At 36.4% G+C, this 24,706-nt stretch overlaps 1 pseudogene; it reads right to left on the bottom strand.

The window, feature by feature from the left end:
* Nucleotides 1-24,706, bottom strand: part of LOC100350191 (phosducin-like protein 3) — a 103,471-nt pseudogene that overhangs the window by 19,317 nt on the left and 59,448 nt on the right.

Consider the following 24,706-nt stretch of genomic DNA (forward strand, 5'->3'; position numbering starts at 1 on the left):
TCTACTAGAATATATTTGTTCTATAGTTTCTACAAAAGAGTTAGCTCTTCAGTTCCCTCAGATGGCAACAGAGTCATTGGGTTGAGGACTTGGCACACTTTAAAAGTTATCTCAAGTGAGTCTAATAATAGTGTCTGATATTTTTGTGAGACATCCTCCAGTTAGCCATTAATGTCCTTTAATTTCCAAGACCCCTTGCCCCTATTGTGGAGTTTGAACTTCAAGTGGTTGGCCTAAAGTCAGTTTAGTGGCTTCTTCCACCAATAGTGCTGTGGTAGCAATAGCCCTTAAGAATACAGGCTACCCTGTAGCCACTGAATCTAGCTGTTTAGAGAAATAGGCCACTTGTCATGGAGATGGAACCAATTTCTGAGTCAATGCTCCTAGAGCAATCCCATGTTTTTCTGCTATAAACAAGGCGAATTGCTTATTCACATAAGGGATTCCTAATGCTGACACTTCCATTAATAGCTCTTTAATTCTTTGGAACAGTTTTTATAGCTCCTCGGCCCAGCAAACTGGGTCTATATTAGGACCTTTTAAAGCTTCATATAGGGGCCAGCACTGTGGAGTAGTGAGTGAGGCTGCTGCCTGCAGTGACAGCATCCCATATGGGTGCCGGTTCTAGTCCCGGCTGCTCCACTTTTGATCCAGCTCTCTGTTGTGTCCTGGGAAGGCAGTGGAAGATGGCCCAAGTCTGTGGACCCCTGCACCCACATGGGAGACCTGGAGGAAGCTCCTGGTTCCTGGCTTCAGATGGGTGCAGCTCCAGCTGTGGCAAATTGGGGAGTGAGCCAGCAGATGGAAGACTCTCTCTGCCTCTCCTTCTCTGTGTAACTCTGATTTTCAAATAAATAAATCCTTAAAAAAAAGCTTCATACAAAGGTTTGACTATTAACCCAAATCCTGGAATTCATATTCTATACATTCCTGCCATTCCCAAATAATTCCGTAGCTGCTTTTTCATCTGTGGTGGCCCTATACATGGAATAGCTTCCTTTCTCTTGACTGAAAGAGCACGCTTTCCTGGGATCAGAATATATCCCAAGTAACCTACCTCTTATTTGGAAACCTGAGCTTTCATTGGGAGAAATTCTTTATCCTTGTTTTGCTAGATTCTGGATTTAATGGGATGCAGAAAAAAATATCCTTTAGGTAAAGGTTTAACACAATTAAATGCATTGAAGCAACTGTCTCATTAATAGCCCTGAGGTTTCAAACAATTTTGTACTCTTCTTTGACTTTGAAACAGGCAAGATAGGAGTATTACTGAAGACTTACACAGAGCCAAGAGCTTGAGAAACTTAATTCAATTTAAGGAAGCAAGTAAGGATGATAAAAATCTCTTCCAAGCAATGGGATTGGACACTCAGACAGAACTAAAAATTGGTGAGATAAGCCGGCGCCGTGGCTCAATAGGCTAATCCTCCACCTTGCGGTGCCAGCACACCGGGTTCTAGTCCCGGTTGGGGCGCCGGATTCTGTCCCGGTTGCCCCTCTTCCAGGCCAGCTCTCTGCTATGGCCAGGGAGTGCAGTGGAGGATGGCCCAGGTGCTTGGGCCCTGCACCCCATGGGAGACTAGGAAAAGCACCTGGATCCTGGCTCCTGCCATCGGATCAGCGCGGTGCGCCGGCTGCAGCGGCGGCCATTGGAGGGTGAACCAACAGCAAAGGAAGACCTTTCTCTCTCTGTCTGTCTCTCTCACTGTCCACTCTGCCTGTCAAAAATAAAAAAAAATAAATAAAAAAAAAATTGGTGAGATAAGAATATCCTCTACTTATAAAACCAAAACAAAGTAAATCTTTGAGAATAAGGTTGACCTTATTGACTCTAATAACAAAACTCTTTGAGGATAGAGTTCTTGCTTGGGATGTTAGTACACAGTGACTCCTGCTGTTAATTTAACAATTAACCCGCTTAACCCTTTTATGTATGACGTCAGTGATCACCCAAGGTTTTTGATATGAGATACATAGGCTGTAGAAGCCTCAGGAATCCACCAATCCTTTAAGTATTTAGACAAGGCTATGCGCAAAGTGGAAATCCTCAGAGAAGAGTACATGCTTCTTTCATGACCATTTCTTTCCATTGAGACCTGAACCACAGAGGTCCTCCATGGAGGGACACTCTTTGGAACAGTGTCCTGACTATCCATGCCTGAAATACTCTCATGAGCTTTTCAACCAGACGAGAATGCTTTTGGGGCTGATTCTGAGGCCACTGAGTGTTGCAAGGTGTCCGACGCGTAACAAATCTTCCCAGGCAGACGAATCAATTGATTCACAGGCTTTTATTGGGATTGTGCTCCCGGGTGAGGTTCCTCAGTCCCAACAGAGCGGGGGCCAGGGAAGTCAAGCATCAGAGATTGGGAGGGCTCCTTTTATAGATTCAGGGCATGGCATGGGGGTTAAAGGTTGAGGCAGGTCTGATCCTCATTGGTTGACCTTTAGGCACCCGTGAGGACCTTGACAAGGACTTTCCATTCCCGGAAGTGTAGGCCTTCCCTCCTGCGGATCTCAAAGCTACCAAATGTTATTTCCAAAAATTGCCATTCCGTGAGTCTGCCGTATGGACCACTTCTCATGTTGGAGGATTTTCTCCTCTTTAATCCTATCTATATTATTACTAAAATGCTATTTTTGCCATCCATTTAATGGGGGTTTGAGATCTCATGGCAGGTTTTCAAACTGCAGATGTGATTTCAGAGAAATCTATGCAGAACTATACAGCTGAACATTCTCTTTGTAGGACCTAAGAATACAAAAATAGACCTGACTCTTCACAAGCATGATTATCCTTAAGCTTGTAATTCAGGTAAATTACATTAGCTATAATTTTAACATCTTACTCAGCCCATTGAGGGGGCTCCCTATTATTAATAACAAATGTAAAGCTAAAGTAACAAAGTAAAATAAAAAGGAAACACTGCCTGTTCTGGGAATGCCATCCCAGAAGACCACAGAAAACACTACCACATCTGATATTCACTCTCAGGAGGCCTCAGGGAATACTGGCATAAAGCCAAACTAACAAACTAAAATAAAGTGTATTATATTGCAAACCAGGCATGTAAAATGTGACTAGCTATTTGTGTGTGTGTGCACGTGGCCTCTTGTGGGTGGGATTTGATTCCTGTTTTCTCGGCATGGCAAAGCTCCCCATGGGGTCTGCCATCTTGGCAACCAGGTAATTTTACTGGAAGTTGCCATATTGGGATAGAAGTGCCACCCTCTGCTTCAGGCAGTGGACCCTCTGCCAGGACTCCCACTTTTCTGAGGCTGTCCGTGTTTACTTGGCAACACAACCTGTTCTCTCTAGTTTGTGCTATGTGAAACCAGAAAATGAAAAGTTGCTGTAGCATGCCTAATTTTAAAACCAAAAACATGAGGCAAAGCAAGGGTCAGAACAGTAAAAGCAATCCATATGACAAAATGCTTAAATTTTAACTTCCACAAATACATAAATTATCATTAAAACACCTTACAAGCACCTTGGATACATTTAAATATCAACAGGCACTCACAAATGGGCCCCTCATTTCCCCCACTTTTCCACCCAAATTCCATTAATGCTAACAGTCTGTATTGGCCTCTGTTCCCCCAGAACTACCAAAATTAGAAACATAAAAGTCATTCAGATTCACCTGTTAGCTGACCTTCCCAAGCCACCAGAGTGAGAGAAGAAAGGCTGGAGAACCAGGCAGTTTCAGGATTTAGAAACCACACATTTCTGAGGCATAAATGCTTGAACTCTGCTCATTACACTGCCTTTTCTTAAACGAATTTTTCTCCTGGCTAACTCACCAATATGTTGTGGATAGGTCAGGCTTAAATATCTACTCAATACTATTGCCTTTTACTTAGAGAAGAATTCCAAGTATAGGCACAAGCACAATGTGCAACAGGACAACATTTATTTACAAAGCTCACCTGTGAGCTTTATTTAGGGAGATTAGTCCAGGAAAGGTAAAGAGGGACTTTCGCACCCTGCTCACTCTGGGGCCACAGGAGAGAGAACATTTTATCTTTACCCAGCTACTTATGAGCTTAGAAAATATAAGTTTTTACATGGTACCACCCCCAGGTCCCAGGTAAGGGGAAGTACTTCCTAGGGTCATGTGATTGATAGGTGGGTATGAAATCCGAGAGGACTGCTACTTCAGGTAGATATGATTACACAGAGTCGGGGGTGTGGCTTCCAGCTCATGAATTTAGTCTATCTCCCTGACTTGTCTCACATCACAAACAAGTAAATTCTCTGGATTGTAAGAGCCTCCTCTAAATCATACACACATATTCAGTGCTAAAGAAAAAAAAAATCCAATTGGCTTAGGGACTTAAGCTGTCAGCTTTAACAAATAAATTATTTTTCATAAAACAGGAGTGATAGCTGGTAGCTAGGTAGTTCAACTAAAAGATTAAACAATGAAAAATATGAACAGGAACATCTAAAGCATCACACTGAAAAAGAAGAAAAATTCACAGAATCACCTCAGCCAAGTAACTAGCCAAAGAGAAATTTTTAAAAACCCTAGTGAATCCCTGATGGGATCAGAATGAGCAGTAGCTAATATTTAATATTCAGTTTCTACCAAAAATTAAGACAGACAGAAATAAGAACATGTGACTGATACATAGGAGACAAAAAAACATGTGCTAGAAAGTGCCTTAAAGTGACCTATATGGTAGACTTAAGAGACACAGAAATTCAAAGTAGCTATTGAAAACATGTTCAAGAATTAAAGAAAATTATGCTTGAAGAATTACAATAATGCATGGATTGGTGTTTGGTGTAGTGGTTAAGATGCCATTTGGGATGCCTGTATCACATAGCAGGGTTCTTGAGTTCAAGTTACAGATCCGCTCTCCATTCCAGCTTCTTGCTGATGTGTATTGTGGGAGGCAAAATGAGATGCCGGATGTGGTTGAGACTATTCCACCATGAACTAGGCTTATATTGTGTTTCTGGATCCTGGCTTTGGCCTGGCCCAGCTGTGGCTCTTGAGGACATCTGGGAGTGAACAAGTACATAGAGATTTCTGTTTATTTTCCTATCTCTCCTTTCCTTTCAAGTAAATAAATATAAATAAATTAGTAAAGTAATTAAAATTAGGTGTACTTACAATGTCTTAATTATTAATAGAGATATAAGCAGTTAAAAGGAAGCTATTATAGGCCGGCACCGCGGCTCACTAGGCTAATCCTCCACCTAGCGGCACTGGCACACTGGGTTCTAGTCCCGGTCAGGGTGCCGGATTCTGTCCTGGTTGCCCCTCTTCCAGGCCAGCTCTCTGCTGTGGCCAGGGAGTGCAGTGGAGGATGGCCCAAGTCCTTGGGCCCTGCTCCCCATAGGAGACCAGGATAAATATCTGGCTCCTGCCATCGGATCAGCGCGGTGCGCCGGCTGCAGCGCCCTGGCTGCGGCGGCCATAGCACCTTGGCTGCGGCGGCCGTTGGAGGGTGAACCAATGGCAAAGTAAGACCTTTCTCTCTGTCTCTCTCTCTCACTGTCCATTCTGCCTGTCAAAAAAAAAAAAAAAAAAAAAAAAAAAAAAAAAAAAAAAAAAAACGGGAAGCTATTAGAAATACTGGAATTTGAGTGTACAATAATCAAAATACAAATTTTAGCAGATGACCTCAATAATACATTTGAATTTATAGAAGCAAGTCAATGAACTTGAAAATGGATGGTAAAGACTAAACTGTGAAGGTCATAGAGAAAATGTAACTGAAAAATTAACAAACAAAATATAGAATGACAAAAATATCCAATGATATAAAAAGTAGGAAATTCTTCAACCAAATAAAAACATCTAAGAAAAACCCACAGGCAATATCACATGTAATAGTAGAGGACTGACCACCAATAACATCAAGAAGACAGTGATGTTCTTTCTTGATACTTACATTCATCTTTGTACTTGCAATACTGTGTAGGACAATTAGGCAAGAACTAGAAACAGAAATTACCTAGATTGGAAACTCAGAAGTAATGTTATCTTTATTTTAGATGATATTATTTTCACATGGAACATGCTGAACAACTCATTAGAAAAATATTAGGATAAATAAATGTACTGAGGATACAATACACAAAATAAAATTTCAAACATCATTTCTATCTCTATATGAAAACATAAATATTTTAAAAATGGAGTTAAGCAGATGATTTTATTTATAGTAATATCAAAAAGAAAATCAATGAGTATACATTTTTAAAAATAAGTAGAAGACTATAATGGTATCTATAAAAACTGTTGAAATATATTTTAAAAGATGTGAGTAAATTGCAATGCATCTTAAGGTTATGGGTCAGAAAAGATTGCTAAAGTTGTGGAGGCAGCAGAAGAGAACCCCAGTACTTGGACCCATGCTACCCACATGGGAGACCCAGATAGAATTCCAGGCTCCTGGCTTCGGCCCTGTCTCCCTCCTAGTTCCCAGCCTTTACCATCACTGCCATTTGAGATTGCATCGATAGATGGGTCTCTTTCACTCAGTCTCTCTCTTTATCTTTTCCTCTCTCTAATAATTCTGTAATTATGTCTTTCAAACAAACAAATATTTCTAAATAAGAATATTAAAGCTACAAATATCACCAAATTACCAATATATGGGGGATAGAGACTTTTTATATATATTTTGGTAGGAACAGATAATATAAGATTCACTTGCAGCATAGTGTAAGTGTATTATATAATATTGTAAACAAGCATAATTTTGTATAGCCAAATCTCTAGAACTAATTCATCTTATGTAAATGTGATTATATTCATTGAACAATAAGTTTGCATTTCTCCCTCCCCTTGGCTCCAGGAAACCACCATTCTAATTCCTTCTATTATAACTATTTTAGATACTTCTTATATGTGGAATTATGCAATGTATTTGTCTCATTTCACATACCATAATGTCCGAAAGTTTCACATATGATGTTCCATATGGTAGAATTTCTTCTTTAAAGTGGAATAAAAACTCCATTGCATGCATAGTACAGATTTTATCTCTGCATGGGTCAATATTTAAAGTCTTTACAATAATGAATAATCCTTCTTTGAGCCTGGAAGTGCATATATTTCTTTGAGATTCTGATATCAAGCATTTGAGGTCAATTCCCAGAAGTGATCTTGCTGAATCATAGGGTAGTTTTGTACACTTTTGTGGAATCTTCACACTTTTTTTTTCATAATACCTGCACCATTTACATTCTCACTAACAGTGTACAAGTGTTCCAATTTCTGATTTCCTCACATCCTAATAAACACTTGCTATTTTCCCTATTTTTATAATGGCTAAGATAATAGGTATGAAGTGATACCTTATTATACTTTCTGTTTGCAGTTTGTTTGTGTTTAATAATGATAAGCATCTTTTTAAAAAGATTTTTCATTTTCTGTTTGAGAGGTAGAGCTATAGACAGAGAGAGGAAGAGACAGAGAGAAAAATCTTCCAACGATGTGCTGGTTCACTCCCCAGATGGCAGCAGTGGCTGGAGCCTGGCCTATCCAAAGCCAGAAGCCAAGAACTTCCGGATCTCCCATGGGTGTGCAGGGGCCCATGCACTTGGACCATCTTTCCCTCTCCATAGGCAGAGAGCTGGATCTGCGGAGCCGGGACACAATCTGACACCCATTTGGATGCAGGCGCCTCAGGCGGCTTAGCCTACTATGCCACAGAGCAAGCCCCATAAGCATGTCCTAAAATCCTTATTGGCTGAAGTTGAGTATTCTGATGTAAGTTATACAGATGATGCATGAATTCATGTTTGACCCACCAATAAACAACTGCAAACTAAAGCTTGGGATAGTTGCCTTGGTTGAAAACAATCACAAATATGTCACATACAGCTGAAAAAAATTGAGAAGAGACACACAACTCCACCGAATGAGGATAACTGGAAGCTTGCATCTGCTTTGTCTGGGACTTCGATCCATGTGCTTTTGCTGATTTTAATCTAGATTCTTTCACTGTAAAAACTACAACTTCGAGTATATCAGCTTTTCCGAGACCTGGAAATTCTTGTAGTGAATCATTGATCGTGACGCTGGTCTTGTGGACTCCTGATTTATAGCCCCTTCTGATTAATGACAGAACAATGTCAAGACTCTCCTATTGACAAATAAGATTTAAAGGAAAGTATTTTATCATTCTTTGAACTTTGTAGAATGTAGTATCTGATCTAATATTTCCATTAATCTTACATCCAACAATAAAATGCTGAAAATCAAAACATTGTTCTCTAGAAAAGTTAAATTAAAAAAAGATTAACTATTTGAATAACAGATTTTCACATAAATATAAATTCTGAGTATATAATATTATGTAGTCAGCATATTTTATAATAAAATTTATAATAAATAAATTTATAATAAATAAATAAATAATAAATAAAATTTATAATAAAATTTAGGATTTATATATCATTATCAATATTGAATTCATAGCATATGCCAGGAGCTGCAGTATGTTTTTCATATCTCTCAGCCATTTTATCTAGTCATTACCATGTATCTTTAAATATTACTCACTTAATTTTTATTTATTTAAAAGGCATTAAATACAAGCAGAGATCTTCCATCCATTGGTCCACTCCTCAAATGCTAGTGGCAGGCAGCCCTAGACCAAGCTGACATTAGGAGATCTGACTCCTCGTAATGTTTCCCAATTGTATTTCAGGGATTCACCACCTCCTGTCTCCCAGTGTGCTCATTAGCAGGAAGCTGGAAGCAGAAATGGAGCTGAAACTGGAACTCAGGTTCTTTTACACAGATAATATCTTAGTTGCTACACTAAACCTTTGACACACCACACATCTTTAAATGAAATAAATGTGCTAGGACACAAACGAACAAAACAAACAAAAAAATAGAGGCTTAGTGTAATTCAAAGCTCTTCAAAGTGATAAAACCAATAAATTGGAAAGTTTGTCCTGTAACTTGATTTTGTTACAAATGAAAATTTGTGCTTATAAACCCTATATTTTTGTGGGGATGTGAATAGTGCATTTATAAGCTAGTATTTCAAAAGGTTTGTGGATAAAATTGAATTAAAATTTTTTGATATACATGCACGATTTTTCAGAATATGCATTTTTTTCTTTCCCTACTAACAGCAGTCTTTAATTTTTTTAATAAGGAAACAATGCTAATTTTAAAATATAGTCCCAATGATTTAATATAATTCCCAGCAATGATTATTTCTGAAATGTGGGAGATTTTAAACATTTATAAAAGGCTAAAAGCCCAAATGATTCACTCTTGCTGCTTCTTTACAAAAAATAAGCAGACAACCTGGCATATGTAGAGTTCAGCAAGTGAGCTCACCTGCAGCCTGTCACCTCAGAGTCCCTGCCCCTCCTCACGGGGACAGAGCACCTCAATGAGGACAGCATCTTATCTTCAATCGGCTTCAGTTGGCTTCTTGGGGTTTTCCTCCAGGTCTTTCTTCATTCCCCCAGACTCAGCCACTTCCCACTCCAGCTCATCTCTCCTTAAGTCTGTGCCCCCAAACAGCAGAGGACCGGTAAACTCAACTTTGTGTGTCCCCTGCAGGGTAAATGAATATTGTAGGTGGATTCCTATCAGGATAACTGGGTACACAGGTTGTTAAAATGGCTTTGATATATTTCATATCAGGAATCTTCCTGGCAGGTCCACAGAAGTGTGCTTTATCAGAGCACAGAGGGGGAAATCCTTTCTTTGCATAGGTGACAGACTACCCACAAGTCCTTATGAATTTAGATAGTATCTTGGACAAATTCCTTTCCTAAAATCTTCAAAATTTCTCCAAATTTGCTCTTTGGTTGATTTGCTCTCCATTCAGCTAGTCTTTGCTGCCTGAGCATTTTGATATCAAGTTCATCCTCTTCCTTAAATTTAAGTTCATTAGTTTCACTTCTCTCCAAGTCACATGTTCGTACATTTCACTACTGACTGATGGAGCACCTGCTCCGCCTCCTCTTCCACCTCCTTTCCTTTGAGAGCAGGATGTCATTCCAGTCAGTGTCTGCACTGGAGTTCTGCATGTTGTCCCTGATGTCTTGAGTATCTTCCCCAGAATACACATTTTCCATGAACTGTTTGAAGATTCCAGGGTATGCCTTGATGTTGCAAAATTTTCTGCCATTAGTAAATCTATTTTTGAATTGCATTTTCCATGAACTTTTTGAAGTACTCTCACAAATAACTCACAAAATCTAGACTTTTATTCAATCAGAGCATTATGTCCCAGAATTCTTTTGGAAATATAGTAGTGCAATATGCATCATAAATAATTTTATATGGAAATTTTCTCATTGACACTTTTACTTATTTGAAAAGAAATAGAATGACAAAAATCTCTTTTTTAAAAATATAATATATGTTTGTATTCCATTCTTGACTATCAGTCAGCTCTCTATTATATACCATTCCATTTATTTAATTTAGAACATACATTTTCTCACATGGAATAAAGTTGAAAAATTTAGATTATCAAAGAAGACATAGCTAATATATATATATATATAATGCATTTGTTGTATTGCTATATTTCACAAAATCTTCTGTTTACTGGTTACCTAATTTATTTCTGATTTTTTGAAATTTGAAATTTGTGGATGGTTATATATTAACCTGGGCAGAGGAAACATCATCCAAGAGGGACCATGAAATCACTGAAGAATTTTAAAAATAATGAAAGAAAAGACATTTGACCAGGAAATAAAAATGGATGCTTTAATATTTAATGAGCCATTAGTATATATATACATACACACACACACACACACAAACACATAGATCGCTATAGCCTATTGATCTTTGTGGTACCAATTAGGGGATTCTTGTAAAGCTTTTTGCTTGTAAACATTACATATACCATCATCAATTTGAACTCATTAATTCATTCCCATAGATGTAGTCTAGCTTGTTCCAAAATATGTTGTTTCCTAAAACTAGAAAAGGTAAAATGTGTAAGTCTGCTGTTGTTGCCTGCAGTAGTATCATTCCTCATTCAGATCAGAAAACCGTTGAGAAATCAAACCTCAGGAATGTCTTCCAGATAACACCAGGGTCAATTTGTCAGCACAAATGTTGACTGAAGCTTCCTTAAAGATGTTCTTTCCCAAATCCATGTTGGACAATGTGGAATTCCCAAAGTATTCTGCAGTCGATTGAATATTAGGCAGTGATAAATACATCCCTACTCTCAACCCAGTCAGTGTTTCGCACCAAGAACTCCTGTTTATCTCACTGCAATCATAAAGCTCTTGAAAAATTAAAATGTCTTTCCCTCAAGAAATAGATGTCGTGGCTATTCCAAATCTTGTTTGACAACAAATATAAATTTATGGAGGAAGACAACCCAAGAGACTGTGATTGTTTCTGATGCTTCTTGTTTTCTTTGCCAGGCAAGTACTGATCAAAACATTTCCAGGCAACTGATAACATCTTTATTGTCACTCTGCATCAACAGTAGAAAACTAACAAATACCACAGAGGAAGAGAGAGAGAGAGAGAAAACAGCATCGAATTCACTTTGAGGCCAGATTCCCCAAGCTAATGATCAGATATGCTCTGAATTTTATATTGTCTAGTTATATAATTAAAACAGAACTGTCTCAATTTACAAACTCTAGACAGAATGATAACTCCTTTTGTGAGACTAATTATAACTGCTATTTAAGGATTTCTCAAATATATATCTCCAGATAATTACTTTAAGACACTGCCAAATTCAGCATGTAACTGAAATTCGACCTTCTTAAATGGTGTAAGGAGGGCTTTATGGTTGTCTTCTTACTTTTGTATTCATAGGATGAAATCAAGGTCCTTAAAATTATGTTCTTCAGAGAAATAGCGGTTTGCTGAATAAGAGTCTTCTTATGGATAAAATATGTTTTTTTCTGCTCTCATTTAACAATACTCGCCTGAAGAATTACATGACAAAATTGAACCAAGCACATTGTAGAATGTGACAAAAATATTCTTGCATTTTAACCAATCTGTCTGTGTAATTCTTTGAATCCTTTTCATTTTTCCATTATTTCAGATAAGTGCCATTGTAACTATGTTCTCTGAAAAGGTAATGAACACCTGTGTCTGATCTGAATTATAAAAAGCCTTTTATTTTCCTCATGAAAAATATGAAGGATGCAGTGGAATCCTGTTACCATAATCAGCTTAAGCAGTTGAGATAATTCATTTTTTTCAGATGATCACTACATACCAAAATTCTTCCACATGCTTTTTACTAATTCATACATTTCTAAAAAAGAAAATTACCATCTTGCAAGGATAATATTTTGTATTTCTGAATCTGCACTCACTAAACAAATTATTATTTTAATATGAATTAGGAATCTCAATACCTGTGCCAACTAACTCTCAGAATTTTTAACATTATTGTGTTTTTGAAATATTCAATAATTTTTATTCTTTTAGATTGCAAGTGGCTACAAGGTGATCATTCAGTTGTCCAAAGAAGCAATTTTTGAAATCAAAGTATTCAACACTTGAAGTCAAGTAATCAAGAGCAATATACGACTTTTAAAATTATTGCTATTATTGGCAATGACAGCATCCATTTCAGTATATAGGAACATATGCAATCTTAATTTTGTGCAACGAGTTAAAAGCAAAAGTAATCTTTCTAAAATAATTGTTTCAAATCAATCAATGTAATCTGCCTTCAATTTAATTAGCCACACCTTCAGAAAGAACTAAAAGGACAATGGAGAGAAGGCCAGCATAACTTCATAAAATTTGTCTATTTAGGGAGTAGGGTGGATGTTTTTTCCTCTATAACCAAACCATTAACCAGAAAGGAAAGACAATAAATATTTATGCCATATGAAAATGGAAGAATTAGATGTTTAATATTATATAATTAATAAATAGGAGGGTTAAAACCCCATTTATCCTGTCATTGAAAGCTTTCTGTACAGCATCATCATGTGGTAAAGAAACAGCATTTTGGCTGGCGCGTGGCTCACTAGGCTAATCTTTGGCCTGCAGTGCCAGCACCCTGGGTTCTAGTCCCAGTTGAGGCGCCGGATTCTGTCCCAGTTGCTCCTCTTCCAGTCCAGCTCTCTGCTGTTGCCTGGGAAGGCAGTGGAGGATGGCCCAGGTGCTTGGGCCCTGCACCCGCATGGGAGACCAGGAGGAAGCACCTGGCTCCTGGCTTTGGATAGGCACAGAGCGCTGGCCGTAGCAGCCATTTGGGGGGTGAACCAACGGCAAAGGAAGACCTTTCTCTCTGTCTCTCTCTCTCACTAACTCTGCCTGTCAAAAAAAACAAAACAAAACAAAACAAAACAAAAAAAAAAAAAACAGTATTTTATTGTTGACAAATAAACAAGGCAAAACACTGAAGAACTGTTGAATAGGTCAAAATAACAAAGCTGGCATTCAGAGGCTTTATGAATGTTAAAGATACTAATGTAATTTTTCTGAAGATTTCAATCTCTCATCTAATTAGGATCCTAATGCGTAGAAACTCAGAAACTACAGGATGAATTCAATGAAACTGATGCTTGTTTCATCAAAAATTTAAAGGAAAAATCATTATACAAACTGACAAGTAATTGTTGTAATGTGACAAGATTGATATTATCCTGTGATACTTTTCTTTGTTTAATAAATGAAAAGGAAATTCTGCATATAGTGTCTAACAGTAATACATGGGATGGTGGGAATCTGGCCTCATAACAATTTATATTTGAATATTTTATCACTGTAAAAATATGAAAAGATGGAGGAAAATTTCTGCTTAGCCATTTTTCAAGTAATGGACTTGTATAGAATAAAATTTTAAGTTTCTTATATCTATAGAAGTATTTGCATGAAATACCTTTTCATTTTTCTTGTGAAAAATAGAGGAGGTGTGTTTCTCAGGATTACTCAAGGAATCAGAACCCATGGAAGGTCTATATATTTAAAAATCTTATTAACTTATATTATGGTAAGTATTAATAGATACAATCCATTTAAACAAATATCTAAGAATAAATTTTGAAACAACTGGTTCAGATTATTAAGTTAAAATTGATTAAATATTCTTATCATTGATAAAATTGGATATAATTTTCTGCTATAATTTTAAAAAATATTTCTGATATCGATTTTGTTGCTCTGATAAGTCACAAGATGTTTTAAAATAGAAAACAGCACTAATATTAATGATTATTAAAAGGAATATTTTATAATTTGTAATCATTAGATTGAAATATTAAGTATTGTAGATAATTATTTTACTGTACTTAACATGGATATATGTTTAAAATCTTTTTTTAAGTACTGTCTCATTATTTTACAAATTAGCAAAATTGATGATTTCAGATTTTTTGAATTGTGGACAATAATTATTTTCTACTTCTATATATCTATTTTCTATTTCCTGAGACAATTCCTAGTATCATGCATTATTTATTCAAAAAAGATATTATAAAGAATATCTTTACTTCTACTTTTTACTTAGAAAAGCAATGTTTTTAATAGAAATGTTAAACAAAAAACAGGAGCTGTTTATTTTTGTAGATAATAAAAATTACTTTCTTTCACATGACTGATATACTTTATTTTCTTTCAATATATTCTCTGATAGGAAAAATAGAATGAAGCTTTAATGAAGTAATAGTTCATTTTAAATATTGAAATGGCAATGGAAATTTCTTTTTTTGTAAAAGGTAAATAAGTTTCATGTATTTCATTAATACAGATTTAGGAACACAGTGATACTTCCCATTTTACCCTCCCTTCTACTCACCCTCCCACGCTTCCTCCTCTTTTCTCTTTTATTCCCTCTCTTAAGCTTTTACAATGATCTATTTTCAGTTTTCTTTACATTCATAAGATTAACTCTACACTAAGTAAAGAGTTCAACAAATAGCAAAAAGAAAAAAAACACTGTTTCTCAATAGTAGACACAGGCTGTAAACAATCATAAGATCTCAAAATGTCAATTTCACTCTGACATTTTTGGTACTCTATTACTTACTGCAGATCAGGGAAAGCATATGGTATTTGTCATTTTGGGGACTGGCTTATTTCACTAAATGTAATGGTTTCTGTTTGCATCCATTTTGTTGCAAAAGACAGGATTTGATTCATTTTATGGCTGAATAATATTCCATACTTCCTTACTTGAAGTTATTTTGCTATGCTTTTAATAACTCAATTTCAAAATCAGAAAGTTCATAGCTTCATGAACTTGTACCCTCAAAATAGCAACTAAGTCTGAAGAATGTTCTAGTTCATAGCTTGTACATACGTTTTTATATATAATATGCAAAAGTGCTCTTTTTATATTATATAAATATATATATTATGTAAATACATAAGTATATAAGTTTATACTTTATAATATTATATAAAATTCTCTTATATATTATATTAATATGTATATAAAAGAACATAAAATATTTTTTCAGAAACCATAGAGTCAAAATTTATTTTAGAACATCCAATTTAAGGAAGGCTTAACTATAAAGAGCTTAATTATTTTTGTGTTACTAGAATATAGATCTGTTGTGGACAACTAAGCAACCTCAATTGAACATGACTATTTTCTTGAACAACAAAAAAGATGGTCTTGAAAACTGCACATGCATTATTTTTACCTTTTACAAAATAACTCCACGTAAGCCTAAATTCCTCATCTATCATTATTAGCACTCTCTCTTCCAGATATTCGTGTGAGGTCCAATAGCTGTGTATTAACACCCTCAGCAACACCTAAGAATAAAGACAGGGTTCAGCTGGGTTAATTACAAACAAACAAACAAAAAACAAAAACCAAAAAGCCTCTTCACCAGGCCCTCTGGAAAGAAATGTGTAGCATCATGTATCTGTCATTGCCCCTCAAATAGCAAACTCTACTATAGCACATTTTCACCTGTGTGGTATCAACTTTAGTCAAAATGACAGAAAATACACACATTTTGCCTTAAGAAATCTATAGTATTGTATATCCCATGAAGAGTTTTTGATGTTTGAATGAAAAAGACGTATGTGGAGAGTGCTACATTTTGTTCAGTTTTGTAAACAAAGTATCATATGGCAGTTATACAGCTTGCAATTCTAATTTAAATAAAAATAAATATTTATTATTTTGTCCAAATAGAAAAGAAAATTCTGCTAGATACTAGATAGTATCTTTTCATGAAACCATTTCATGGCAGAATGACTGTTGTGACTTAAATATTTGACAGTCATGAAGTTTCTAATACCTGACATGATGCTGCACAGATGCAGAATTAATAACAACATTTTGAATACTAAGAGATAGTTCGATTTCATTAAAACTTTAAAAATCCTGGGCCCATAAACCTTTAGATTCAAGAAACAATATAAAAGCACTTATTTATTTTTAAAAGTCATACAAAATAGTCATTTCCTAAATTGTGTGATGTTAAACTTCAGGTTTAGGGGAAATGTATTATAGTAGACTGAATGAACTTTCAAAAAAAGCAAACAAAGGCCAGCGCCGCGGCTCACTAGGCTAATCCTCCACCTTGCGGTGCCGGCACACCGGGTTCTAGTCCCGGTCGGGGCGCCGGATTCAGTCCTGGTTGCCCCCCTTCCAGGCCAGCTCTCTGCTGTGGCCAGGAAGTGCAGTGGAGGATGGCACAAGTGCTTGGGCCCTGCACCCCATGGGAGACCAGGAGAAGTACCTGGCTCCTGCCATCGGATCAGGGCGGTGCGCCAGCCGCAGCGCGCCAGCCGTGGCGGCCATTGGAGGGTGAACCAACGGCGAAGGAAGACCTTTCTCTCTGTCTCTCTCTCTCACTGTCCACTCTGCCTGTCAAAAAATTAAAAAAATAAAAAAAAAAGCAAACAAAAATTTTAACCTTCCAAGATTTACAAGAAAAAGTAACAAACTGGTGCCAATACTCACTTCTCTAATAGATACTCTGTCATTTATTTCACTGTATCCATAGTCCAAAGAACAGTCCTGTATCATTAAACCCTCAGTAAACATTTGGTGGTTGCATAAACAATTGTCCAAAGAGGGAAACAAAATAAGCACAACCTGTTTATATGTACCATGGGCATTTCAAATACATTCAACAATTCTAAAAACTCTTTGGAAAAGGTTATATTTCTTTCACAACTTTATCTGATAAATAATAATGATAAAAATAATTAAATAACTATTTCACTTTTGCTATCAAAAACAGAATGAAAAAATGACAATCAATCTATAAATGTAAGACAAAAATGATGAGTTAAATTTAATAAATAAAACAAAATGTTATCTTTCAAAACAATCACAAATATCCTCACTATCTTTAAAAAGGATAAGTACCTGGCTCCTGCCATCGGATCATTGCAGTGTGCCGGCCTCAGTGCGCCGGCCGCGGCAGCCATTGAAGGGTGAACCAACGGCCAGGGAGGACCTTTCTCTCTGTCTCTCTCTCTCACTGTCCACTCTGCCTGTCAAAAAATAAAAAAAAAAAAGTTTATTAATTTATTTATCTTAAATTCATAGCAACAACAAAAGGGAAAGAGAGCTCTTCCATCTGCTGGTTCACTCCCCAGTGGCTGAAACAGACAGATTTGGAGGAAGCCAAAGCCAGGATCCAGGAACTCCGTCCTGGTCTCCCACATAGGTGACAGAGGCCCAAATATTTTGGCCTTGGCCATCTTCTGCTCTCTTCCAAGCACATTAGCAAGAAGCTGGATCAGAAGCAAAGCAGCCAGGACTGAAATCTACACTCCAATAGAGGATGTCAGCATTGCTAATGCTGGCTTAAGTGGTTGCACCAAGACATCAGCTCCTATCACTATTTCAATCAAGATGCTTTCAAAAACTAAAAGGAACACATACATAAGAAAGTAGAGGAAACCATAATATCAAATGTGCTAAAGAGAATTAAGAAAAAAGCTAAAATAAATGGTTTTGCAAAGTTTCACCATAAAGCAGTAATATGCTTTTAAGGAGATAGATATTTTTACTCTGGGACATTACACAATATATATAAGTTTGAAAATTATAGGGCACTTTATAAATATGTACAATGTGTCAATTTTTTGAAGATTTATTTTATTTATTTGAAAGGCAGTGTTACAGAGAGCAAGGGAGAGAAAGAGAGAGATTCCATCTTCTGGTTCACTCCACAAATGGCTATGACCCCTGTGGATGGGCCAGAATGAAGCCAAGCGCCAGGAGCTTCTCTAGGATCTCCCACATGGTTGCAGGGGCTCAAGCACTTGGGCCATCTTCTGCTGCTTTCCCAAGTGCATTAGCAGGGAGTTGGATTGGAAGTGGAGCAGCAGGGACTCAAATGAGTGCTCATATGGGATATTGGCATTATAAGTGGCTGCTTAACCCACTACACCACAATGCTGGCACCATCAATATTTTTTTAATAAAAATTAAAGATAATCACGACTATTCCATACTAATTTTTAAAAGTAACAGAAATTGATGCTTCCCAACAAAATATGTTGTTTTAAAACTGATATAGAAATTATTACTCTTTTTGATTAAAAAGTAACTGTGAATACATCACCATGATGAATTCCTGGAAAATGATACCATGCAATGCAAGACTTGGGATTGAATCAAGATTCCTCTAGTTACTATGTGAATTTCATTTAATTGACTATAATATGAGATATTGGAACTATGAAATGGCTTTAGCCTTGTCAAGGGTTATTGTTAGAGGGTATGTAAACTTACTGATATATTTTTGGCAAATTACAGGCATTTATTTAATGATGGATCTTATTAAGCTTATAATTGTAAAAATAATTTGACAATGAATAACATAATTATAGAATAAGACTCGACTCAGCATTTAATAGGTAATCTGTGATAAATTTTCAAGAAGTATATATATCACTGCCATAAACATTTAAGTTCAATTTATTATAGCAATAAAATAGTAATAAACAAAGTCTAATATCCTGGTAAATTAAAATATTTCACAATGATTTTATTTTTATTTCACTGATGCAAGTGGATTGGATAATTTGTTGAAATACTAATTTGCTTAATTTTTCCTGAATTCACTCTCCTCCTGTCAGGTTGATGCTGAGGTTGCTGGTTTCTTGGCCCCAGAGGAGACACGTGTTGTGAGGATAACAGCATGTTTGTGATTATCACTACAACCCTTGTTCCTGATTTCTCAACAGTTAACATTCCTGTGGTATTTTAGTAACATAGAAGAGAAAGATGTCGATGGCTTTAAAATGGTGAGAGAGAGAAGAGTGATTCCCTAAGCCTCCAAACAGATGGCAATGCAAAAAGTACACTATTGCTGGCTCTCAGAAAACACACAAGGGAGGGCGGGAGTAAGTACCTGAGGCAACGGCTGAGTGTTGTCCATAGGGAGCATTGAGCTTGAACTCCACAACTTTCACTCTCAGCAAAGATTTCCATGCCTAACTGTGGGTCACAGGAAGTAGAGTGGAAAATTTCAAGAATCCTTACAATCTGGTATAATTGGATGGTAAACAACCACGATAAGTTAATGTATAAAAGCAGTATTCCATTTTCTGAGTATTACTGAGGACTCTGTCAGCTTTACAAATATGGTAAAGAACCTTAGTAATGAGTGACACTGTTTTCCTAACATGTGTCAGCACTAAGTCTACTGAGCCATATTGATTTTGATTTGTTACAATCAGATTTTTTTTAAACATTTTATTTATTTGTTTGAAAGGCAAGTTACAGACAGAGGGAGAGGCAGAGAGAAAGAGATCCTCCACCTGCTGATTCACTCCCTAAATGGAAGGAGCTGGGCTGATCTGAAGCCAGGAGCCAGGAGCTTCCTCTAGGTCTCCCGTGAAGGTGCAGGGGCCAAGGTCTTGGGCCATTTTCCACTGCTTTCCCAGGCCATAAGATGAAAGCTGGATTAGAAGAGGAGGAGCCAGGATAGGAATTGACACCCATATTGGACACCAGCACCACAGACAGAGGCTTAGCCTACTATGCCACAGTGCTGGCCCCAGTCAGATTATTTTTATATAAGAGTACTTCAAAAGTTTATGAAAATAGGATTAAAATACAATTCTGGCCTCTAAACTCCATGCATAGTTCTTGCATAATGTATATTTCCTATGAACTTTTTGGAGATTCCACATATGAATTGTTACCCCCACCTTATTTTTTGGCACCCAAATCAAGTTATCATGTAATTCTATTTTTTCTTGAAATTCTAAAAGAAACATCATATCTTTTCAGGCTAAGCACTGTGAGAAAATGTCACACACAAAGAGTTTAATATTTTTAATATAATAATCTGTACCTTAAAGATATCAAAGAACAAAAATAATCTTAAATATTGCAGGACACAAATTTGACAGTATTTAACACTTCTTCTTATTGTTCGTGGCATTCAGTATGTTTTTTCTTGGAATAACTATGACATTTTATTTTATTTTATTTTAGCTATTCTCTCATTCTGGTTCCAAGAGAAGCAATAAGTACTGCATGAGCAAATAATTACACCAAGGTGAGGTAAAGACTACAAAGGTGCGTGACAGTATCTTTTCTTGAGCTGAAAATTAGGGAATCATAGACTTGGGTCTTCAATATTTCTCCCTTCATTTTCACAATGTCTATGAAAAAGGCTATACTTTGAAGCATTAGCTTTAAAAATACTCAGTTGAACTAAACATAGATATGGGAAAAGAGAGCAAAGGGGAAGTATAAAATCTTCAAACTATTCCAAAATATATTCTACAACTGAGATGTTATGCTGATGGACTGGTTGATTAGAACACCCCACCTCCTTGTTTGTTTGTTTGTTTGTTTTCCATTCAGTGACCCATCAGCCCTGAGGAGTACAGGGAGAGAGCTGCCAGTTCCAAACCAGACACTTTCTTCTACTTGGTTTTACTGATTAGTTGAAGCTATGTTGCCAGGACCATAATTTCAGCACCATCTTGTTGTTGTCCTGTCTCTCTTAACACATATGGTGTGGCTCCTCCTGGTCTTTGCAGTGCTGTTTGGTATTTCATAAGGGAGGAGCCACAGAAGTAAGAGTTTTCCACTTGGTTTAGGCACTGAAAAATGTCTGATGCCCAGCACAGCTGCTTCTCAAAGCTGTTGATTTGCCATATGAAAATTGATCCAAATAGTTTGTTCTCCATCTGTCCCATGGCTTGCTCTTGCTCCTCCAATTAGATGCTGTTAGCTCCTGCCAGTTTGTCTTCTTTTTCTGTTTTGTCAGTGAGTGGAATTGTGTGCTGAAAGTACTGCTTAGCATCGTTCTAACCCTTCTGCACTACACTAGGGAAAGCAGCAAGAACTACTATACCATGTGCTTAACCCTATGGTCTTCTTTTAAGGCATTTATAATATTTCAATCATTTCACTATTCATCTCAATGGGGCAGACTAGAGGTAAATGAGAGATCTGTACACAAAAATATATTTCCATTTATTCTTATCAACATACAAAGTTGTTTAAAACAGCAATTTAACTGGGTGTTTATCCTTGATCACTTCAGCTAAGATTGCTGCATCCTTTAGATATGTAGTGAACAGTTAGCCAATGAGGCCTCTTTCTACATATATTTTCCTGAGTTAACAGTTCACACTGACATCATATATACATTGAATGTATGTGGAATCCTTAAATGACTGCATTCATAAATTCATTAGCTATAAAGTTCAGAAATGCAAAAAAGGGGAAAATGATAAATAGGATGCAAAAATCTTCAGAAATATCATTGCATTCGATGTCACAGAAAGGTTACTTTAATAATGAAAAAATATGAAAATATAGGAGCAAATTACAAAGATATATTGGCTTATTTTAAATATATTTGTGGTATAAGTTAATATTAAGTGTATATGACTAACATTTTAAGTGGTTTTGCAACAAATATATATGTATATACACGTATGTATGTGTATGTGTAATATTAAATGAAAGTTTTTAGGACATGAGAGGAAGAAACTTTAGAGACCGTTCATCATCTACTGTTTGCAACTCTGATGCCTGATATCTCAGGATTGATTCTGGTGACTTTTAACTACATTTCAAGAAACAGTGGCTACTTCACTAAAAACCCGAGTCAGCATCTTCCAGTTTTAAATCTTGTCTGTGTTAATATACTCACCTTGAATCACTCAAGAGATCCATTCACCTTCTATTATTTAGTAAAGGAGTAAGGGCTTTGTTAGAGCTAAGCAGCAAAGAAGTCTGCAATTATAGCAAAAAAATAAAAAAGAACAAGGTTTGCACTAACTTCACCTACAGGTGTAAAATTTGTGTTCACTTTTTCGTTTTAAAAAACAGGGGAACTATATCCTCTATTTTCAGTCTCCTAGGAAGGAAAGATAAATCTGGCAGACTGAACAAACTGACAGGAAAGTCGGAGTCTGGAATAAGGAGAATTGTGTTGAAGACCTGAATCTCAACTTGTTGATGTTAGGAGTTCACAGCACTTCTTTTAAAAAAGAGAATATCATCAGAGAATTCCATTTCATCAGTTTAGTCTTTGCTGCTTTTTGTGCTATTTTTTGTTTCATAGAATAGTTGATGTAATGATAAGCAAAAACATATGAAAAATATGAACAATGATAATAGTGTTAATCTTCTATTTGGAGTGTTTGACTTATAAAATAAATGGCATAGTTCTTTCCAGTGGATAGAATTTTTTAAAAAAAATAAAAGCTGATATGTGCTCACTAAGCAGTGATGGCATTTAATTACTGTATAACATTATTTCACTTAAATTCAATCATGTAAAATATGCTAAGATCTGATTTGTTAGGTTATGCATGTGTTACATATCCTAATAAAACTTAGGCTGCAAATTCTGGAGGAACATTTTTATAATTGAAGTTCATTTTTATAATTCCTACCCCACATAGGCTGATATTGCTCCACGACTCACCTGACAGCCATGGTATTGTGCTAGGCTCCATGATGGTACTCAATAGTAAATTCTTTCTGATAGTCACACTTTGAATAATCCCACCTGCATTGCCAGACTTGGGCAGTAGAATATGACAGAAATAATGGCACACCACTTTCTGTTTTTTTTTTTTTTTTAAATATTTATTTATTTGAAAGTCAGAGTTACACAGAAGGAGGAGAGGCAGAGAGAGAGAGAGGTCTTCCATCCGATGGTTCACTCCCCAGATGGCCACAATGGTCGGAGATGCACCAATCCGAAGCCAGGAGCCAGGAGCTTCCTCCAGGTTTCCCATGCGGGTGCAGGGACCCAAGCACTTGGGCCTTCTTCCACTGCTATCCCAGGCCATAGCATAGAGCTGGATGGGAAGAGGAGCAGCCGGGACTAGAACCAGCGCCCATATGGGATTTCGGTGCTTCAGGTCAGGGCTTTAACCCGCTGCGCCACAGTGCCGGCCCCAGCATACCCCTTTCAAGACTAGATCAGAAAATAGCACAGCTCATGTTTCACTTGTTCCTTCAAGCATTTCTTTGAAATGACTCACTCTGGGAAGGGCAATCGTGAGCAGTAGACCCGGTGTAGAGGAAGCAGAGTCTCTGTGTAATAGTTGTGTGCATGAGCTTGGGATTGGAACCTGCAGCCCCAGTGAAGTCCTCAGAAACTGTAGCTCCTGAATACACATGGAGCGAATGTCATGACATACCGTGACTCCAGAGGCACATGGCAGCATTCTGACTTTCCCAAACCCCAGGCACTTTGCTCTTCTTTTCATTTTGACTTTCTCTGTCTTTGTCTGTCTCTCTCTGTTTACACACACACACACACACACACTGAAGTACACACACACAAACAAAATGTGGAGGCTTTATAATGTTCGTAGAAGATATTCTTTGCCTTATAATTATTTTTACATTTTACAGTCTTTGTATATGAATATACATGTACCCATATACATGTATAACATGTGTGTATCTATGTCTGTTTATAAGCATGTACTTGTGAATGGGACAGAAAAGGAAAGAGTAAGTGATCCCTGTATGAAGTAGCAATTAACATGTTTTACCAATGTACATAAAATTGTTAAAGTAATTTGTACTGTACATAGTAACAGTTATAGAATGAATGTTAATATTATATATTAAAAGGTTTTTCAATGACCTAAATTTTTTTTTTGTTTTTGAAGACATGAAAGCATTTCTATGTCTCTTAAAAGTAAAAATATGATTCTAGGCCCGTGACTATTGATGAATAGATACACCCTGCTTGATCAAGAACTGATCCAGTCCTGGATTCTGGATGCTTACGTAACTAATGTAATCTGTATTTTATAATTTGGTAATGAATTTAGTTTATTCTTATTGAAATCATACACACAAAATAACGCATAGGGAATTCCATGGAGTCCTACTGAATAGAATTAATATAAGGGATGTATTTTTCTTCCATACAAAACTAATAACTAATAATTTTAAGGACTAGCTATGATTATGATTCCTATAAGGGTTTCAATTATCTTCTTCATTGAAACTCTGTTAATATTTTGTTCTTATTCCTGCTTTGTTTCTTTTTGGTGTACATGAAGATCTGTATCATAATAGACTTTTCTACAAACTGAAATTTCATCAAAAGGAATTTTTTTTTATTTTTTTAAACTCTTGTTTTTTTTATATCTGATGAGTTCTCAAAATATTTTATTGTTGATTTTCATAGGTATCTAGAATAAAGCTTGCTTAAATGATTGCAACATGAATAATAGATTAAAATTTAGCAAAATTAAGTTTTGAATCTTACAAATAGCATCTTTATGAAGCGAACTTTACATGGATGTCTTTATCATATAAGATTCCTTTT

The sequence above is a fragment of the Oryctolagus cuniculus genome, chromosome 12 (genome assembly GCF_051225735.1).
Source record: "Oryctolagus cuniculus isolate XC-2025 breed Fujian yellow rabbit chromosome 12, ASM5122573v1, whole genome shotgun sequence".
Lineage (NCBI taxonomy): Eukaryota > Metazoa > Chordata > Mammalia > Lagomorpha > Leporidae > Oryctolagus > Oryctolagus cuniculus.